At 40.8% G+C, this 20939-nt stretch overlaps 1 pseudogene; it reads left to right on the forward strand.

Annotated features, from left to right (window-relative positions):
* Window positions 1–1198: 1198 nt before the first annotated feature.
* LOC109866168 (nuclear receptor-binding protein-like) overlaps window positions 1199–20939 on the forward strand; it is a 54448-nt pseudogene continuing 34707 nt past the window's right edge.

The following is a 20939-nucleotide window of genomic DNA, read 5'->3' on the forward strand; positions in this document are numbered from 1 at the left end:
TCATTATTTTATCAACCATGTAGACGTCGGTTCATATGAACCTATTGCTGTATAATTGTGATGTAAAAAACGATTTCATGTGGATTATGCTTTTGTTCAATGTAGGACTTAATCTGGCAGATCCTGACAATAGCTAACCGGTAGCTACACAGCGAATATAACGTGAACTAAATGAGCCGTGTTAGCAAGCTAGATGCGTTAGCTAGCTGGGAGTGGGAGCCAGGGATCTGCGTCTGTTGAAGTGCAGTGCTTGCTATAGCAAGTCGTATTTCCACAAGGATTCTAAAGAAGTCTACTAATACGGAGCTGGCAACATCAGTCAAGTTAACTAGGTAGCGTTACCTAACTATGATAGCCATTTTAGATGGCAAACTAAATCAAAGATAGTGGATAAATGATAATTGAATCAGGTATTTTAACAATTGTCAGTTCCGGTCTACTTAACTGGGCGTGTCTCCCATACACTAATTCAACAGCAGTGGGGTCTGGTCTACTTAAAGTTTATTGACTTTCATTGAACCAGAAAAAAACTGTGAGTGGAGTGTCTCGCTTCCTCTTCCGTCTTTGGCTAAATTATAAACCAATGATTGGGCCTTGGTACACTAGCTCTGCCTGGAAAGGAGCACTAATTATCTAGTTTATTCTGAATGAATGTCTAAAATAAGTGGTCAGGTAGCAAGTCCTATCAAGTGTTGTGAGCCAAATCAGTTTCAGCCCTGTTGAAGCAACATAGCTAGCTAAATTCAACTTGATTTGAGAGCGAACCTCAGTCATTGAAATGTAAAAATATCCGTGGTGGCAATGAAATGCTTTGTTGTGTGTATGTAACCGTATAGCTTCCGTCCCTCTCCTCGCCCCAGGGACCCTCTGCACACAGACAACAGCCACCCTCGAAGCATCGTTACCCATCGGGAACAACTACTTCAAGGTCTCAGAGTGAGTGACGTCACCGATTGTAACGCTATTAGTGCGCACCCCGCTAACTAGCTCCCCGTTTCACATCCGTTACATGTACAATACATTTTAGTCACCTGGCAATAATGCATGAAGCCTTTGAGTCTACAATTTGTCTGTCTTTGCAGCAGGCAGCAAAGTCTGACATGATGTCAGAGGGAGAGGGGAAGCAGGCATTGAACCCTGTCCAGGAGAGGAAACCAGAGTCTATGGTCTCTGCCTCCAACGAGCAGAGTGTGTCCCCTCCAGTATCAACTGTGACACACCCCCCTGCCACAACGCCAAGAGGATGAGGAAGAGGAGAGCGAAGATGAGTGAGATTCTGGAGGAGAGCCCATGTGGACGCTGGCAGAAACGGAGAGAAGAGGTATGCAATGAACATGAGCTGGAGACAGGAAAATGGCTTACTGCCCCCAAAATATTTAACTTGATGTATTTTGAATCCGATGGAGATTATTTGTTTAATTTGACACTTTCTTTCTCGTTTTAGGTGAACCAGCGTAATGTCCCTGGAATTGACAATGCCTACTTGGCCAGGGACACCGAGGAGGGCGTGGAGGTGGTGTGGAATGAGGTCATGTTCTCAGAGCGGAAGAACTTCAAACTGCAGGAGGTGGGTTGGGTTCTCAGCCAGGGCTGAGCTACAACAGCACCTTGTGATGTCATAATAATCAGTTAGACTCCTTGACACCTCACAATGGACACATTGACAGCTCACAATGGAAAGGATGCTGTTTGTGATTACATAATGATCGATCATCACAGTTTGACAGCTCACAATGGTAGGGCATTATGTGATGTATAATTACAGGCCATTATGATAGTTTTCTATGTAAAAACTGACACTGGCATTTTCCAGCCCTAACACCAGGTTTGGCAATTTACCTTTCTATCATCTGCTCGCTTGCACTAAGTTGAGAAGAGTGGCAATATGTGTCCTTAAAAACACGCGCAAAAGTGACTCATGCAGAGCTAATGGGATGTTTTAAGACTGACAAAAAGGTATTAACGGTAATGCAGTTGATAATGGCATGGATTGAGTGTGGAAACGCAGCCTATCCAGCCTATAACTAATTGTTCCCATTGAACGACAGATGCGCCTGTGAATCTTGTATTTAGAAACATAAGAAATATTGTGCCCCAGATTACCAGAGACCTGTTCCTCCAAACTATTAAATCACCCTATAATGCCATATCAACAGCAGATTTATGGGAGAATTTGCCTCCCACCTAGGCAATGATGCATTTTAACGAATGCGAATGTTATACGTAAACACAATTAAGCCTACGTATGTACACGGTGCCATGGAACAAGATAATCCATTTATAATACCATGCTTCTGACTAGGGCTGTTATGGTGACCGAATTACCGCCACACTGTCTGTCACAAGTCATGACTGCGTTCAAATTCCATGTGACTGTTTAGTCAGGTAATTAGGCTACTTCTAGCTCTGATGCTGCTGATGGTCATTGGTTGCCTACCAAACTTGCTAACTGCCTGGTACTCAGCAATCCGTTGTCCCTCTGATCACTCTGACATCTATGCAAATGTTTGAAAATCTAATCACACTTAATGAGAGCCCATAAGCTCATGTTGCGCAACATTTCTATAGCCTATTCAATTGCGTGAGAGATCCGAGTTATGGCCTCTACTTAAAAGAGGATCCCATCAACCTTCTATAGACTAGGCTTACTATTTATTAACTTTCCTAATATTAAGCACATTGCTTCTCTTTATAAAAGGAGTATAGGCTACCTGGCTGGCATGAAAATGAACCATGGGAATAGCGTCCTCCATTAATTTTTTTCATTGAACCTTTATCCCGAGTGGCATAGCGGCCTGGTTCGAATCTAGGCTGCATCACATCCGGCCGTGATTGGGAGTCCCATAGGGCGGCGCACAATTGGCCTAGTGTCGTCCGGGGTAGGCCGTCATTGTAAATAAGAACTGACTTGCCAGGTTAAAATTGACATAGACTAGTGCTTTTGCTGTTCGTTAGGCTTACTCATCTTGTTTGCTGACAAAAAGTAAATGTGGATAGTTCTTCCAACATCTTCCGTATGTGGTTCGGAATTCGATAAGGACACGCACAGTTGAGTCCCCGACATGTCTGTCATCACTTGTAGCCAGTGAGGACCTGATCACATGATGGGCATTGGCTAATAAGAATTGACATCTGAGAGAGCTATTTGAGTAGGGTTGCACATTTTGGGGAATATTCATAGGTGGAAACCTTCTGTGGGAATTAACAGGAATATATGTGAATTAATGGAAATATATGCAAATTAATATTAATACCATTTAAATATAGATGTTTTTTGCATTGGATATATTTACCAAGCCATATGGAGACAGAAACATAAACCTTTTACCTTATCATAAGTAGACATAATTGCAAATTATTAAATCCTTCCAATAGAAATAGAAAAACAATTTAGTTACAAATTGAACTTTAATTATTTGAGTTGACTTTTCACATGGGATGATTTCACTTAACAACAAAAAGGGAATATTGAATGATGCCCAATGATCCATCGCCTCTCCCAAATCTGTACAATGATAGTCTAGAAACTAAAGCTTTGGTTGTCTTCCTCTCAAGCTGCCATGTCTTTTCCCTGGACCTCCTCAATATCCACTCTGAGGCCTCAACTTCACTGTCACTTTCCAACCTTATTGAGGATGGCTTGTTGTCAGGCTCAAAAAGTCTCAAATTTGCCCGGATAGGTCAGCCCATTTGCGTGCTTTGTGTGTGTTCCCAAAAGAGGACCAGTTGCGCTCTGAGGTGGCTGATGTTGGTGGGATTTGGAGGATGATGGCGGCAACAGGGGAAAAAGCCTCAGATTCACTCTCTTGTTTAGTGTATCCATTGTTTTCAGTGCCACGATGTCCTTGAGGAGTAGATTCAATGCATGAGCAGCACAGCCAATGGGTGTGACGTGAGGGTAGGACTCCACTTTAGACCAAGCAGCCTTCATGTTCACAGCATCGTCTGTCACCAGTGCAAATACCTTCTGTGGTCCAAGGTCATTGATGACTGCCTTCAGCTCATCTGCAATGTAGAGACCGGTGTGTCTGTTGTCCCCTGTGTCTGTGCTTTTGTAGAATACTGGTTGAGGGGTGGAGATGATATAGTTAATTATTCCTTGCCCACGAACATTCGACCACCCATCAGAGAGGATTGCAACACAGTCTACTTTCTTTATGATTTGCTTGACCTTGACTTTGAATTTGCACCTGTCTAGGACTGGCCGTTCTGCTAGTGGAACCCCTCGCCAACAGCCAATGAAATTGCAGGGCGCCAAATTCAATCAACAGAAATCTCATAATTCAAATTTCTCGAACATACAAGTTTTAGACACCATTTTAAAGATAAAATTCTCCTTAATCCAACCACAGTGTCCGATATAAAAAAAGCTTTTTGGCGAAAGCAGAATATATCATTATGTTAGGTCAGCAACTAGTCACAGAAAGCATCCAGCGATTCTATAACCAAAGAGAGGAGTCACAAAAAGCAGAAATGGAGAGAAAATGAATCACTAACCTTTGATATTCTTCATCAGATGACACTCCCGGGACAACATGTTACACAATACATGTACGTTTTGTTCGATCAAGTTCATATTTATATCCAAAAACCTCAGTTTACATTTGGCGTTGCCTCCAAAACATCCTGTGAATTTGCACAGAGCCACATATATTTACAGAAATACTCATAATACACATTTATAAAAGATACAAGTGTTATTCACAGATTTAAAGATATACTTCTCAATGCAACCGCTGTGTCAGATTGCAACCGCTGTGTCAGAAAAACTTAATGGAAAAAGCTAACCATGAAATAATCTGAGTACGGCGCTCAGAGACCAACACAACACCAAAAGATATCCGCCATGTTGGAGTCAACATAGCATTATAAATATTCACTTATCTTTGATCTTCATCAGAATGCATTCCCAGGAATCCCAGTTCCACAATAAATGTTTGATTTGTTCCATAAAGTCCATAATTTGTCAAAATAACTCCTTTTGGTTCGCGTGTTCAGTACACAATCTAAACTCACGATGCGCGGGCAGGTCCAGGCAAAAGTTCAGTCATATTACAGTCCGTAGAAACATGTCAAACAAAGTTATAGAATCAATCTTTAGGATGTTTTTAACATAAATCTTCAATAATGTTCCAACCAGAGAATTCCTTTGTCTTCAGAAAAGCAATGGAACGCGAGCTACCTCTCATGTGAATGCGCGTGACCGGCTCGTGGCACTCTGCCAGACCACTGACTCAAAGAGTCCCTCCTTTATAGTAGAAGCCTCAAACAAGTTTCTAAATACTGTTTACATACAGTGGAAGCCTTAGCAAGTGCCAAATTACCCCATAGTCAGTGTATTCGATAGGCCAAGAGTTCAAAAACTACAAACCTCAAATCAAACCAGGAAGTGGGAAATCTTTCTCAGGTTTTCACCTGCCATATGAGTTCTGTTTATAACTGACAGACATCATTCAAACAGTTTTATAAACTTCAGAGTTTTCTATCCAAATCTACTAATAATATGCATATATTAGCAACTGGGACTGAGTAGTTGGCAGTTTACTCTGGGCATGCTTTTCATCCAAATGTGAAAATGCTGCCCCCTAGCCATAAGAAGTTAACTCTGTTGAACTCTGCATCCAGCAAATGAGTAGATAAAACATGTCTGGTTGGAGGGGTGTGTGCTGGGCGAAGAACATTCAGAAATCTCTTCCAATACACATTGCCTGTGAGCATCAGGGGTGAACTAGTTGCATACACAGCTCGAACAAGACATTCATCAGCATTTCTGACTACGTTCCTCCATTGAGTCAAAAGAACTTCTGATTCCAGGAGGACCATGAGCTGTTGCTATCGATAAGGTGTCTGATTCATAATTATCACCTCGAATAGTAGAGGGACTTTTGTCAGAGGTTGCTTGTTGTGAGTGCTGAGGGAACTTGCCAGATGATTCTGCATCTTTGTTGCATTCTTCACACATGATTTGGTGTAGTATTTGCAAATGTACACAGCTTTTTCTTCTACATTAGCTGCAGTGAAATGTCTCATCAAATGGCACATCAGATAGTGCCCGTGGCATTTTCCTGTAAAGATCAGAAAAAATGAGTAAAACGTTTAAAATATATATTAAAAAAATACAATTCCATGTACAGATAAATAGTTAAGCAGTTAGATTATACAACTCCTTTGTAATCTATATGTTTTAAAATGAAACATGTATGGAAACAGGTGAATTAACACTCCTAAAATAACAACCCAATGTTTATATCCCAGGACAAATTTGCTAACAACTGCAAGCTAGCTAAAATGGCAATGAGTGTCATGCATTTCGACCTGTCCCCAAATGAATATAATTGGTTCAGGGTTAGTTTTGGTAGTTCAACATGCGTGTCCTGACCGCCTCTGGTGTGGATGGACAAAATCAACTAGACCATGCCCGGTTGAAACAGACATGGCAGGGAGAGCTGTTCTGCTAATTACCGTCCTTCACAGAAATGTATGTTAGACTGTTAAAGATGAATAGGACTATGTCAATTGATCAGTTCTTGATCTGTCTTCTTGGTGTAGCTGTATGTCAACAGGAGCTCAAATAGGCCTAGTTGTTTCATATTCCAAATAGCCTACTAGACTACTACATTGCATCCAGTAATTGATTTACTCAGAATTTTCTCCCTAAACAAAATTAAGAAGCCAGTTACATTTTCACAAGGCTATCCACATAAAAACACATATTAATTAGAATAATCATTACCCCTAAATTTAACCGAGAGAAATGTGAATGTCATTAAGACCACTTAAAATAATTTAGGATCAAACAATACTTCTGTGTTGGCTACATTGTTTGATATATTTTAAGAGACTGGGCTCGATTTTCAGCTGCCGTTAAGGCGGCGCTAGTGTCAAACGCACGTTAGTTTCCAATTTCATCATGTAAAAACTGTCCCACTGGCATTTTCCAGCCCTAACGCCAGATTCTGCAATTCACTGGTCTTATCAGCTCACTTGCGGTCAGATGGGCAGGGTGGAAATATTTGAGGTGTGTCCATAACATGATTCCTAGTGCTAATTTCAGACGGCGCTAATAGGGATATTTAAGACCAACCAAAAGCTGGTTTAAGCATGAATTTTGATAGCGGAAACGCCAGACATTTCGCACAATGCCCAAATGCGCATGGAACAAGAGTAGCCTAATAGTAGGCTCATGTGCATTTGGTGCCTGTATATGTTGTATTTAGAAATGTTTTTTGTTTGCTTAAAAACCAAGCATAGCCTCCCCTCCTCAAAGGTTTAAAAAAATGTTTTTTTAATTGACTGCCCAATGCAATCGCAAAGACGGTTGATAAAGGGTTTGGCTCTTGAAACCGCCAGGAAATAAATCGTAATCACCAATGCTTTACTAAAAAATCAAGTTTGAGAGGTGTAAAACAGTGAGCTGACATACACCTTTGTCTATGCATTGTAGGCAGGCCCAAATTATTTTAGCCTTGCAGGTCCTGTTTTGGACATATGTAAAACCCCCTTCATGATGTAGGCTACATGTCCATGCCTATCGTGAAACGAGAGATGATTACCTCGGCGAATATCGGTGAAACCCGTAGTTAGAAGTTATCTGTAACTTGTAAAAATGGCTTGTTTTCCGTTTCATATGTTCAAAACACAAGCCCTCCCTTAGGCCTAATATACGAAAGCTGGTTCAACCGCAATGCTTGTCATTTTTTTACGACATTTTACATGTAGTTATTGTTTAAAAATAAATGATTGCTTATTTTTTATTTTATTAGAACCTAACTCATTAGAATGATTCACCTTCCTGGTTTTCTGATGACAATGTCCATGGCGCACTTGCAATGCAACTTCTGGAGATGGTTCTGATTATGTTCATAAAACACAGGCCTATTTGGGAGCAGTGTAACAGTGAGTGGACATTCTCCCTTTTCTATTTACCTTCTTTGTCCAGCTACTGTGAAACATTTGGATGTGCATAAAACCCTCCAGTCTGCAGTGTTTTAATATTATATGTCCACGGGGAGAAACTGTGGTGCCTGTAAGTGTGGCATAGCCTATTTAAAACAAGTAGTTTTGATCATTATTTATCTTTTTTTGGGCCTTATCAATAATTTTAATTGAATCTTGCTTATTGACAATGTTTGGCATGTCCATGCTCAGCCATAATGTAATTTACAGTAGGCCTAGCCCCTATATCAGTGAGAATGCTATTGAAGCTATGCAATACTTAGAACAATATGGACTGCAAATGGGTTCAATTTAAAATATTTAGCAAAAGTAGGTCTACATTTTATTTAGTTTCTGTAAGCCATTTAACAAACTGTAACGGACTAACATTGGAATTGGAGTTGATTCCAAAGCAATACATAAAATACACATCTTGAAGCAACCACATTATTTTGCCATGGAGCATGTTCTGATTGGCCAGAGAAAGGCCACGCCTCACACGCCCACAACTTGTTTATTTATCAAAACCACTGCCAGCGCCAGGAAGTGCGCCGATGATTGTGAAAATAGCTGTTCTCAACCCTCTAGAGACAGGAGCGGTAGAGATACTCTGAAGCCAACTGACATATATTTTATCTTCAAATCAAATTTATTTATATAGCCCTTCGTACATCAGCTGATATCTCAAAGTGCTGTACAGAAACCCAGCCTAAAACCCCAAACAGCAAGCAATGCAGGTGTAGAAGCACGGTGGCTAGGAAAAACTCCCTAGAAAGGCCAATACCTAGGAAGAAACCTAGAGAGGAACCAGGCTATGTGGGGTGGCCAGTCCTCTTCTGGCTGTGCCGGGTGGAGATTATAACAGAACATGGCCAAGATGTTCAAATGTTCATAAATGACCAGCATGGTCGAATAATAATAAGGCAGAACAGTTGAAACTGGAGCAGCAGCACAGTCAGGTGGAAGTTGAAACTGGAGCAGCAGCATGGCCAGGTGGACTGGGGACAGCAAGGAGTCATCATGTCAGGTAGTCGGGCATGGTCCTAGGGCTCAGGTCAGTTGAAACTGGAACAGCAGCATGGTCAGGTGGACTGGGGACAGCAAGGAGTCATCATGTCAGGTAGTCCTGGGGCATGGTCCTAGGGCTCAGGTCCTCCGAGAGAGAGAAAGAAAGAGAGAAGGAGAGAATTAGAGAACGCACACTTAGATTCACACAGGACACCGAATAGGACAGGAGAAGTACTCCAGATATAACAAACTGACCCCAGCCCCCGACACATAAACTACTGCAGCATAAATACTGGAGGCTGAGACATCTTGGCCATGTTCTGTTATAATCTCCACCCGGCACAGCCAGAAGAGGACTGGACACCACTCATAGCCTGGTTCCTCTCTAGGTTTCTTCCTAGGTTATGGCCTTTCTAGGGAGTTTTTCCTAGCCACCATGCTTCTACACCTGCATTGCTTGCTGTTTGGGGTGTTAGGCTGGGTTTCTGTACAGCACTTTGTGACATCAGCTGATGTAAGAAGAGCTTTACAAATACATTTGATTGATAGTGTGTTAGGCTCACACAATGTATTTCTTTGTAGGGTATAGCCTTGAAATATTTGAAATTATAGCCTAAATAATTTTGTTCCTTCTTTCTGACCATACGCTGTGCCTGACAGATAGTGAGTGTAGGTCTACAGTTATCATGTGTTCACCCCCCTTTGATTTTTTTTATTTTGAACCTTTTTTTAGCTCTACTACCGCCTGTGCTTAGATTTAACATTGTGTTAGGGTTGTTCAATTTTGAGCCCTCTAGGTTTCAGGAAATTGCTGTCACAGGTATATTTTTATCTTCCCACTACCCAACCTCAGGCCTACATCAGCACTACCTTGTCAGAAATTCCTAGGTAGAGCCCTGATTTGTATATTTGGGTGATTTTGCAACTACTGGCACTTCCATGTCCTCGTTCACACTGGAATCACCCAATATTTTCTTTAACTCCTCTCTATCAAGTGTTTGAGCTACTTTATACCTCAATTTCACTATTTTGCCCTTGACCCTGACCTAGACTTAAGCTTCTACAATGTTTTTCTATGAGAGAACATTAATTACACATTATATAATGTCATGTACTACAGAAAGAGTCAAATAAATAAAATCTATATCAATATGTATTGTGAGTATGCCCTTTTATTTTGTTTTTTTTACACAAAATATACTTGTCATTTCCACCACAGGAAAAATTCCTTATTAATAAAGTTTTTTCGAGAGAATTTTAATTTAGTTACCATGGAAATATATTGTGACACTGAAGCACATGGCTGCAGTGGACAGTTGTTCCAGATGTGATGTCTCGAGGTAAATATTGCTTGTGTAGAGAATATTTTAATTGTCAGTCATTTCCAAACAGGCTATAATTTCTTTAATTTGTGGTAGAACTTTTGAATTTTTTAAATATTTTATGTATTTAATGTAAACGAGCTGTAATACTATTCAAAGCAATGCTAAGCTGTCTGTCAATTTTCTCCAGAAACTGTAGAAATGTCATTTCCATCAGTCATTTCCATCACAACCTTAAGTGTGGTGGAAATGACACACATCCATTATCTTGTTTGTTTTCACTTTACTTTTTTTTTTTTTACTTAAAAAAAAAAAACTTATTTAATCATGTTTTAAATTAATTTTATCTAGAAAATGCTCCAAGGTGTGCACAAGTTGAAAACTAAGTAGTATTTGTCTTTATTTTTAGAAGATGCCACATAAAACAGCACAGAGGTCACAGACGTATAGAAACAAAATAAAAAATGATCCTATACGATACCAGGAACATCTGCAAAAAGACAGGGAGAGATACTGGAAGGAAAAAGAGAAGGGAGAAGTGAAATCTATCTCTGAGCTTACAGAGCGAGAACAAAGAAACAAGAGATGGAAATGTAACCAATGGAATAGAAGACAGACTTTAAAGAGAACAGTTGCAATGGAGACCTACCTATCAGGCAACACACCACCTCGCTCACCATGACTTGCAGCCAGAACATGAGGCTAATATACCTGCCCCTAACTTACCTGCCCCTGATGCACACCCTGGTACCCCTTTCTCATCGTCTGCAACAAGAATGAGAAGTCGAATACTTGCTGGAAGGAAAAGGGTTGGAAGAGGTCGCTCAAAAGCATACAGAGATCTTAGTATGACAAATGTCAAACTTGATCATGCTTTATGGAAAGCTGAGAAATACAAAAGAAGGTATGATCGACTGATGAACAAAATGAAGAGACAAGATTCCCCAAAGACAAAACAGCAAATGAAGGGAACTCCGAAGAACTTGAAGGATTTTGTTTCAAAATTCCATCATTGCAGAGTTAAAACAAAAGTCAATTTTCCTGTCCACCTGGCCGTGCTGCTGCTCCAGTTTCAACTGTTCTGCCTTATTATTATTCGACCATGCTGGTCATTTATGAACATCTTGGCCATGTTCTGTTATAATCTCCACCCGGCACAACCAGAAGAGGACTGGCCACCCCACATAGCCTGGTTCCTCTCTAGGTTTCTTCCTAGGTTTTGGCCTTTCTAGGGAGTTTTTCCTAGCCACCGTGCTTCTACACCTGCATTGCTTGCTGTTTGGGGTTTTAGGCTGGGTTTCTGTACAGCACTTTGAGATATCAGCTGATGTACGAAGGGCTATATAAATACATTTGATTTTGATTTGTATAAAAGTATGTCTAGTGCCAAACAAGTGGCATCAAAAATGCTCAGAGGCAACATCCTGAGAAAGTATGGCCTGGTCAAAGCCGGAAACAGAGAATTTGGATTTTCAGCAAAAGCAAGGAGGGCAAATGAGAACAGGCCATCAGGTCTTCAATACTCCAGGAAAATATCAGTGTAACAGAATTAGCACTGCCACAGAAGAGAAAATCACTAGATTCTATGAACGTGATGACAACTGCAGAGCAACAACAGGGAAAAAGGACACTAACGAGGAACAATAAGAAAAAGCACTTCTTGAATGGCACAATTCAGAACCTTTATCAGAATTTTGAGGGAATATTCAAATTTCCTACTGTGACTTCTGCAAAAGACACGTTTTTTGGGTTGTCAAGCCAACAGTCCAGCATAGGGACACATGTCTCTGCAAAACCCAGGCCAATCTCCAGTTCATGGCGGACAAACTACAGCATCACAAAGTGATCAGCTGAAGCAACATTGAGAGTTTGAGTCTTTGTGCTGTGAGAACCTTACTGAGTCTTTGTGCTGTGAGAACCTTACTGAGTCTTTGTGCTGTGAGAGCCTGAAGAAAGAGTGCATGTACCCAGAGGTCTCCCTTCGCCAAGCAAAAGAGCTTAAAACATCTGACTTTGATGCTGGTGAGCACCATGTCGGTGGTTTGAGTGGAAAAACAAAGCTGAAGAAAAACAGAGGGAAACATGGTGATGTTCACTGTACATTTGACATTAAAATAAAAGGTATGTGGCACACTGCATATTCTAATGGAGGACTTCAAAGGATTGGAAGAGATGTTGGGGAAACACGTGTACAACATTAGACACCAATACTCCAAACTGAGAATTAAGAGAATCTGGGGAAAGAGGATATCATTGTGCGTATTGACTTTGCAGAGAACTACCTGTGTAAATACACCAGTGAAGTCCAGGCAGTTCACTATGGTGATTCTCACAAGTAGGTGACCCTCCACACCTGTGTTGGATATACCACAAATGCGAGGTTTCACTTTGCTCACTGAGCTCTTCTATGCAGCATGACCCCTCTGCTATCTGGGCCCATCTCTCAAAAACACTGGCCTACTTCCTTGAGCTCTGCCCATCAGCTACTGCTGTAATCTCACAAAAAGGTTGGGTGGAAATGTCTTATTTTTCATGATAAATGTTTTCAGCTGTCACCAAGGCAAGTTTATGCATTCAGGCATCATGTTGAATTATTAATATTAGGAAAACCTTAAATCACTTTAAATAATATTCAATACAAGTTCATGTACAAATGTATAAGAAATCAATTATATGATATTTCATTTTCAACTAAAATGGATGTTTAATGACGTGATGGAAATTACATTTGTCTATGGCTGTCTGGGGAAAAATGACATATATAAATTCCTGAATAGTATGATTGCAGCCATAATCAGATATAGTTTCTAGACAAATCAAAAAACAAGTACCGTACTGGTAAAATGGTGTTTGATTTAAGCTTTAATATCTGAAAGTTGGCACGGCCAAAGTGCCCGAAGTTGCATAATCACCCACTTATTCATCGTCAATTACCAAGCCACTCATAAGTCTATAGGCTATCGTTCCTACTGAGACCGCCTTCTGTCAACATCATTATTAGGCATACATTATTTATTTATTTTACTATTGCCTGTGATTTGAGCAGTGTGGGTGTCGCACGTGCGCTGTCATGGGGTCTGCGGGGACGGGGTGCTGCCGCTGTGCTGAAGTGGTAGTCCTAAAAATTGGTCAAGGTTGGCAGGTCTGAAGTTGGAGCTTTGTGTTGTAGTGCTTTCCAACATAATGTGAAAGAACATTCTTGGCATTCCTTAGAAAGTCAGGATTTTCATCAGTTGTCAAGACATCTAGGCCCTAGTCATTAAACATCTCCTGAGCACCAGGTGATCACAAATATGGCCACAATCAAATAAATCTAGACCTGGTTAGCCAGAAACGTAACTGAAAGCCCATTTGAAAAGAAACAGTGAAGCAGATTACATTAACCCAGGCTAAGGGCTTTAGTTTGTAATAATGAGCTTAATTGGGGTTAATTGTTAAACTGCATCTGTTAATACCTCTCGATTACAAGAGGGAGAATGTCCAAATTTACAATGGTTGAACTCACACGTTATTAGTTGATGATTGAGGTATGATTGATTGTAAAATAAAAAGTATTTGCTTTCTCACTCATGTCTGTCCATCAGGAGAAAGTCAAAGCGGTGTTTGACAACTTGATCCAGTTGGAGCACTTGAAACATTGTCAAGTTTCACAAGTACTGGGCTGACGTGAAGGAAAATAGGGCCAGGGTAAGAGATCTTCTCAATGCAGTAACATAACTACATATTAATATTAAGAAATAAACTGAAAGTATTAATCAGGAATTGAATTATTTGTCTTTTTTACCTTCTCAGGTCATTTTCATCACAGAATACATTTCTTCGGGAAGCCTGAAGCAGTTTCTGAAAAAGACCAAGAAAAACCACAAGACGATGAACGAAAAAGTACGGGATTGATTGCTAGCGGTATTGATATTAAAGGGGCAAACAGTGGTGCTACATACATTTTTAGACTTTAAAATGAATGATAAATACCCATTGTTTCTTTAAGAATATAACGTATAAATAAATGCCTAATGATCTTAGTTCAACAGTCGTACCCCATCAAAACCCCAAATATAATAATATAATATCCTTCAGCTGTTTACCTAAACAGTGGCAGGATGTATGCTTTTTTTTTAAACTGCAGATGTCCCCTTTTCAAGAACTGATCAAAAAAATAAAAATAATACAATTACAACCAGGACAGGCTGAAACTAGACCCACCCAAGTGAAACTATAAGCAGAATGTCTGTTGTACTGCCTTGGTTTCCCAGGGTTCAGTTAAAAAAATACCCATTTTCTGTTGGCTGCAGAGGGAGGAGGGGATTAATTGCAGCCTAATCTGGTCATTTAGGTCAGGGTTTCCCCAAACACGGTCCTGGGGCCTCCGTAGGTGCACCTTTTTGTTTTCCCTAGAACTGCACAGCTGAGTCAAATAAATCAAAGCTTGATGAGTTGGTTATTTGAATCAGCTGTGTAGTGCTAGGGCAAAAAAACTAACCCAGGAGGGGCCCCAAAACCGGATTTGGAAATGCTGATTTAGAGAATTAACACAGAAGAGCATGCATACGATATTCACATTTCAAATAGGTTTGAAAGTCATACATTGTAGCCCAAAGATTTATTAATCTCTGTGCTGTCTGTTGTCCTTCACTTTTGTCAGGCCTGGAAGCGCTGGTGTACACAGATACTGTCTGCTCTCAGGTCAGTCACACACGCACATATCCAGCAGGTTACTTTTATTGTATTTCTCTTTCCAGACTGAGGCCCCTGGAGTCAGTTCTGTGCTCTAAAAACTCACACACGTTTCTCTCCTCTACCCAGTTACCTGCACTCCTGTGACCCTCCCATCATCCATGGCAACCTGACCTGTGACACAATCTTCATCCAGCACAATGGCCTCATCAAGATTGGCTCAGGTGGGCCTCCGATCCATCAATCACACTAAATGTCAACCTTCTCAGAAAAGGGACTTTCTTGTATCTTCAAAACCAAGACCGTGGTCTGTAGGGAAAAAACATTTAGAAACCGGGGAAAGTATTGGCTGAACACAGATTTGTCATTATCTGTTACGAAACATTTTGTGACGTTGGGCCCTACTGAATAGACCCCAGGCCTGTCCCAAGCTGAAAGTTCCACATTCCCTTTGGGCTAATTTGTCACTTGTCTATTTATGCTTGCAAAGCTACCAGTAAATTACTATTTGGGTATTTAACAGGTCATTTATAGCAGTCTATTGCAATTTTGGTAATTTATATTTGAATAACTATTATATATTTTTTTTCATATAGTATATATAATTTTGCACGCCCAATTTTTCAGTTTTTGATTTGTTAAAGTTTGAAATATCCAATAAATGTCGTTCCACTTCATGATTGTGTCCCACTTGTTGTTGATTCTTCACAAAAAAATACAGTTTTATATCTTTATGTTTGAAGCCTGAAATGTGGCAAAAGGTCGCAAAGTTCAAGGGGGCCGAATACTTTCGCAAGGCACTGTATCTACCTAATCCCCATACTGTCTTTATTTATTTTGCTCCTTTTGCACTACAGTATCTCTACTTGCACATCCATCTTTTGCACATCTACCATTCCAGTGTTTAATTGTCATATTGTAATTACTTCGCCACAGAGAGAATAAAGTAGATGTCACGGGTCAAAATTTTGATTGATGACCCTATGTGAACCTATGTGAACTCTATGTGAACCCTATGTAGTGATGACGTGTGCATGTCTTCTGGTCAGGCAAGCCTGGTTAGGTGGGGGCTATGGGGTGAGTAAGGGTCCATTTGACAGGCCGTTAATGATTGATGACCCAAGCCTGATAGGCAAGCCTGGTTAGGTGGGGGCTATGGGGTGAGTAAGGGTCCCTTTGACAGGCCGTTAATGATTGATGACCCAAGCCTGATTTATGACCCTATGTAATGATTTATGACCCTATGTCATGTAGAAGGGTGCATGCCCAGGGTTGAGTAAGTGACCATGTGTCAGGTCAACCTGTTACTGTTTCTCACGGTTTGGGTTGGTTAAGGCCCCTTATAAAGCCGCTGAACAATACCTGTTTAAGACTGTACATGATAACCCCCCCTGAATATTAAACAAAAATGACACCTATGCCAATTTTAGGGATGTTATGCTCGGCTTGTCATGAACCCAGTGACCAAAGCCTTGAAGAAGTTCTGTGTGAAGCTCCAGAATGTTTTAAAGGATTTTTGGGTACGAGTGAGGGCCACATGTCTTACATATTCCACCCGGAGGATTCTACGGTAAAGATATTCACAGACCGTGGACCCAAACCCCTTTATCCTGCAAAACCTGGGAGTTTTCCCCCGGCTCTGGGGATGAGAGAATGGCTAAACATCAGGCTGGCTCTTTGTAAAATTGAACAGGTCCTAAGTGTTACAAATGTGCCAGGATATGCGTTGGAAGAACAGGTCTGCGGCCGCAGTGATCTCAAGGCTCTAAGAATTGCTTCAATGGACTATAGCCCTGACAACAAAGTGACAATTTTAGCCTGTGACCTTTATGATAAGGCTAATGCTACAAAGTCTGTCAATTCTCCGGTAGCTTCCAGAGCACGCAAACATGTAAACTTTTTTATTCCTGTGTTTAGTTTTAAATGGGTGGATTATCCAATTTTCATAACACTTATGAATAAGCTGGACATTCTCTTCCAAAATGGGGAACAGTTAAAGCGCTGGGCGAGGCTTTCCTTGAGACAGAGTCAAGACCAAAAGGCCCGACGGAGGATCTACCCCTGGAGTGAAAACTTACCATGTGTTGATGGACATAGCAAGAGAGCCTTGCCTTTTGAGGGTGAACTCGACACGGACAATGGCGGTTGGTTGCATAAGCTCCCAGGATCTGTAAGAAAGGCATCGTAAAATACCTTAAGAATGTAACGATATAAAATGTATGTACTAAATATTTTGAATGAAATAAATGGTTTTAAAATCAGAATCTCACCACGTTATGAACTCTCGCGTTTGTTCACTCTTAGCGCAGTCTGTCCCTGAGAAAAATCTTGCGGAAAAAGCCATGTGCGCGCGCATGTGCGTGAGGGAGTTTTCTGTAGTGGCTGTGTGTGTGTGTGTGTGTGTGTGTGTGTGTGTGTGTGTGTGTGTGTTTCAAAAACAGAAAAAGGGGGGCGGGTTGTTTGTTAAAAAAATACCATTGCATGCCTGGTGGGTCGTTTGAAACCAAGGTTTACACTAGCCTGCAAAACAGATGCCTACCCCCCAACAATAATATTGTGTCTTACGACTCCTAATCTTAAAGGCCTTTCATAAAACTATTTTTTTTAGGTGGGCTAAAAAAGTCATTCATCCCAGCGATGTCGAGAACAACACACCCCATGCATCTAGGTGCTAGCACCCCGGAGATTTTAGAAGCTCCAAAAGGATCCTAATGTTTAGACACACCCAATACCATGTGTTTGAAATGTGTCAAATATACCATGGGCGGGGGTATAGCCCGAAAAAAACGACAAACCCCAAATGCTATGTAAAAAAATCATTCAGGGGTTTTTCTCTAGGTCGTAGGGTACAAAAGCGCTAGAAACCATGGGCAATGTTAGCAGCGTTTTAGTTCCGATGCAAACAGCACCTCCAGAAACTCCAAGAATCGTTATCGGACTGAAGCGTTAAAAAAGATAATCGGGGAAAAAAGTCTAATGGATCTATCGCAAGGTGAGTTCTTGAAATAAATCTTTATTAGATTTGGTTGTTGTTGGGGAATTGTTTGAAAAGCGTGGGATGTTATAGAAATATTAAACAATCATTAGGATCAGTATGCTTACCGTATAACAAGGCAATATTAGCTAAAGTGATTATAGCTTTAATATTGTCGAATGTTTTATAGATTCTGAAGCATTCACGCAGATACTCCGAGGTATAACTGAGCTCGAACCATCCAATGGGGCTCCGAAACAAAGTGCCGACAAACAAACGCCTGCCCTGAATTGTCAACGTAAGTAAGCTCCAAGAATTCCATACATAAAAATATTTATACCTTAAAAACAAAAAGTGTGGGCATCTTATATTAAAAGTTATTTTATATGTTTACAGAGGACCTAAAGCCTAGAAGGTTAAACGATGCCCTATGGAGCCTGAACGGTTTCTGCGAAGCATATGACTACGAGACAATTCTGCCCTACTCCCAGGATGTATTTACACAAAAGCAGCGAACAGAGACTTTAAACGGCAGGTCAACTCCCCTTGGCCAGGACAACGTTGTCCCCCATATTTCTAAACACCAAAGGATAATTAGTGCTCAGATCCACAGTTCCGCTTCACCCGAACAATTCTACTTGGCCGATATTCACGAGACGTCGTTCCAAGGACTAGGTATGAATCAATTATATATTATTATTTATATATATTATTATTTTAATATTTATATATTTTTTTTATGCCGGAATATGTTAAAACAAGGCCTAATGCTGTTTTTTGTTTGTTTGTTTGTTTTTTTCAGGCTCACCATCTACCGGACCTGCAGATGCTGTAATACAGGTTGAACAAAGACATCAGCCCATGGTTTCAGAGCTTCTTCAGAACAGCCCTCGTCAAAAAAGCCGAGGTATTTAATTAATGTATTGTTAATATATAGGCTTATATCTGAAATGTATTTGGCATTTTTAACATATTTTAGGGTTAATAACCTATTTGTGTATGTATTATTTTTATTTCAGACTCCTCACCGGCTTATGAACACAACGCACAAACATCGGAGGATGCCCAGACAAGCATCCCCGAGGAGGCTCCAAAGACACCAGCGAAACCTGATGATGTCAAAGATTTAAATGACATTTCTGAGGTAGACGATTTGATGTTCTGTGAAGCTGCCAACCTTCTTGAATCGGCCAATTCTGTGGGGGAAACAGCAGATTCTGAAATAGACCAAGAACGTTTTTTCAAAGCGTTTACCCTGGGTTTAAAATCACGAAAGGCTCTACTCCAGAGGCGCATGTGTATTCTACTCGAGCATCAATACAATCAGGATGTGTCATTCTGGCGTAGCGAGCTACCCCGTATGTTAAAAAACATTAGGGCTAAAACAAGCAAATACCGCCGTTAAAAAACACACATGTAAACACACACACACACACACACACATCCTTAATTAGACAGATGGCGCCCCCTATAGACCAAAGTGAGACAATTGAAACCCTCTTAGCCAGGATCCCTACAGAGCTCCAAGATATAGTTAACCATATGAATGATTCGGGGGTAATTGACATAATGACAATAGATGAAAATCTATTATCCCAGATTCCCTCCGAACTCATAGACATTATTACACGTATGAATGAGTCAGGGCCTTCCGAGGAAAACATGTTAACACAGATTCCCGAAACCATCATATCTCTAATTACCCAGCTTAACGCGAGCCCTAGGTTTAATTCGGCCCCACAGACACCTCTAAGACAGCCTTTAACAACATTGTCCGAAGAGTCTGAAAGTCAATATGATGTTTTTGAACAGTTGGACAAATGTCTAGCAAATCTGGAGGGGGGCGGTCTTGAGATCAGTGTACAGAACGAGAGCGCTAGGTTTAATTCGGCACCCCAGACACCTATAAATCAGCCTTTAACACCAATGTCCGAAGAGTCTGAAACCCAATACGATGTTTTTGAACAGTTGGACAATTGCCTAGCAAATCTGGAGGGGGGAGGTCTTGATCGAAGTGTACATGTTTTGCGTCGAAATAAATTCAACAATATTGAGGTTCGCCAGTTTTTCAATTTCGCATGGGGGGGTCAGATTCGGGAATATGCTGTGTTTTACGTAATGCTTATGGACACTTTGAATGAACTGTTAGCGAGGATTAGAGATTATAGCGAACCTAGGGATCTCTTACAGTTGGAAATTTGTGGAGACAGTCTACAGAGCAAGGTATCGCTTATTTTACAGAATGGTGAAGCAGAGCTTGAACAATTTGTTAAACTGCTAGAACGCCTTGTTCAGTCAAATTTAAACGTGCTAGCAGATAGGACCCTCGAACTTGTAGTACAATTAGTACGCCAACCACAAGGGGGCGGGGGTCAGAGACGAAAGCTCGAGAGTTTAATGCAGTCCGAAATCATAAGCAATAAAAGGGCCTATCTCATAAACGTTCACAATCCAGGTAATAAGCTATGTTTTGCCATAGGTTTGGCCCACTTACTCAGCCCAGGATGTACGGATCAAGCCGCGTTACATAAAGCTCGAGAGCTACAAACTGCGGTGGGTCTCGGTATACAGGATGCTGTGGCTTTCTCAGACATAGTCAAATTTGAAAACTTTCTGAACATCAAGATTGTGGTTTTGTACCACAGTAGGGCTAATGACGCTCTCCTCAAGTTCCAAAATATACCCGAACCACATCCTAAGACTATGTACTTTTATGTGCAAAATGAGCATTACTATGCCGTAACTAACATCACAGCCTTTTTAGGCGCGCCATATGTCTGTCCAGCCTGTCATACCGGCTACACACGCATGGGGGGGCACTCGTGCCGTTACAACTGTTCAGTATGTCTGGATAAACATTGCCCTATGCAGCCGCTAAACTTGACCCCCTGTGCGGATTGTCACCGCACATGTCGTTCGGCCTACTGTTACGAAAAACACAAAACTGAAACATGGCATCCCAAGGCATGTAAATCTGTAAGCAGTTGTGACATTAACAAGAAATGTCCAAAATGTCATTGCAATTA

This window comes from Oncorhynchus kisutch, linkage group LG21 (assembly GCF_002021735.2).
Source record: "Oncorhynchus kisutch isolate 150728-3 linkage group LG21, Okis_V2, whole genome shotgun sequence".
Lineage (NCBI taxonomy): Eukaryota > Metazoa > Chordata > Actinopteri > Salmoniformes > Salmonidae > Oncorhynchus > Oncorhynchus kisutch.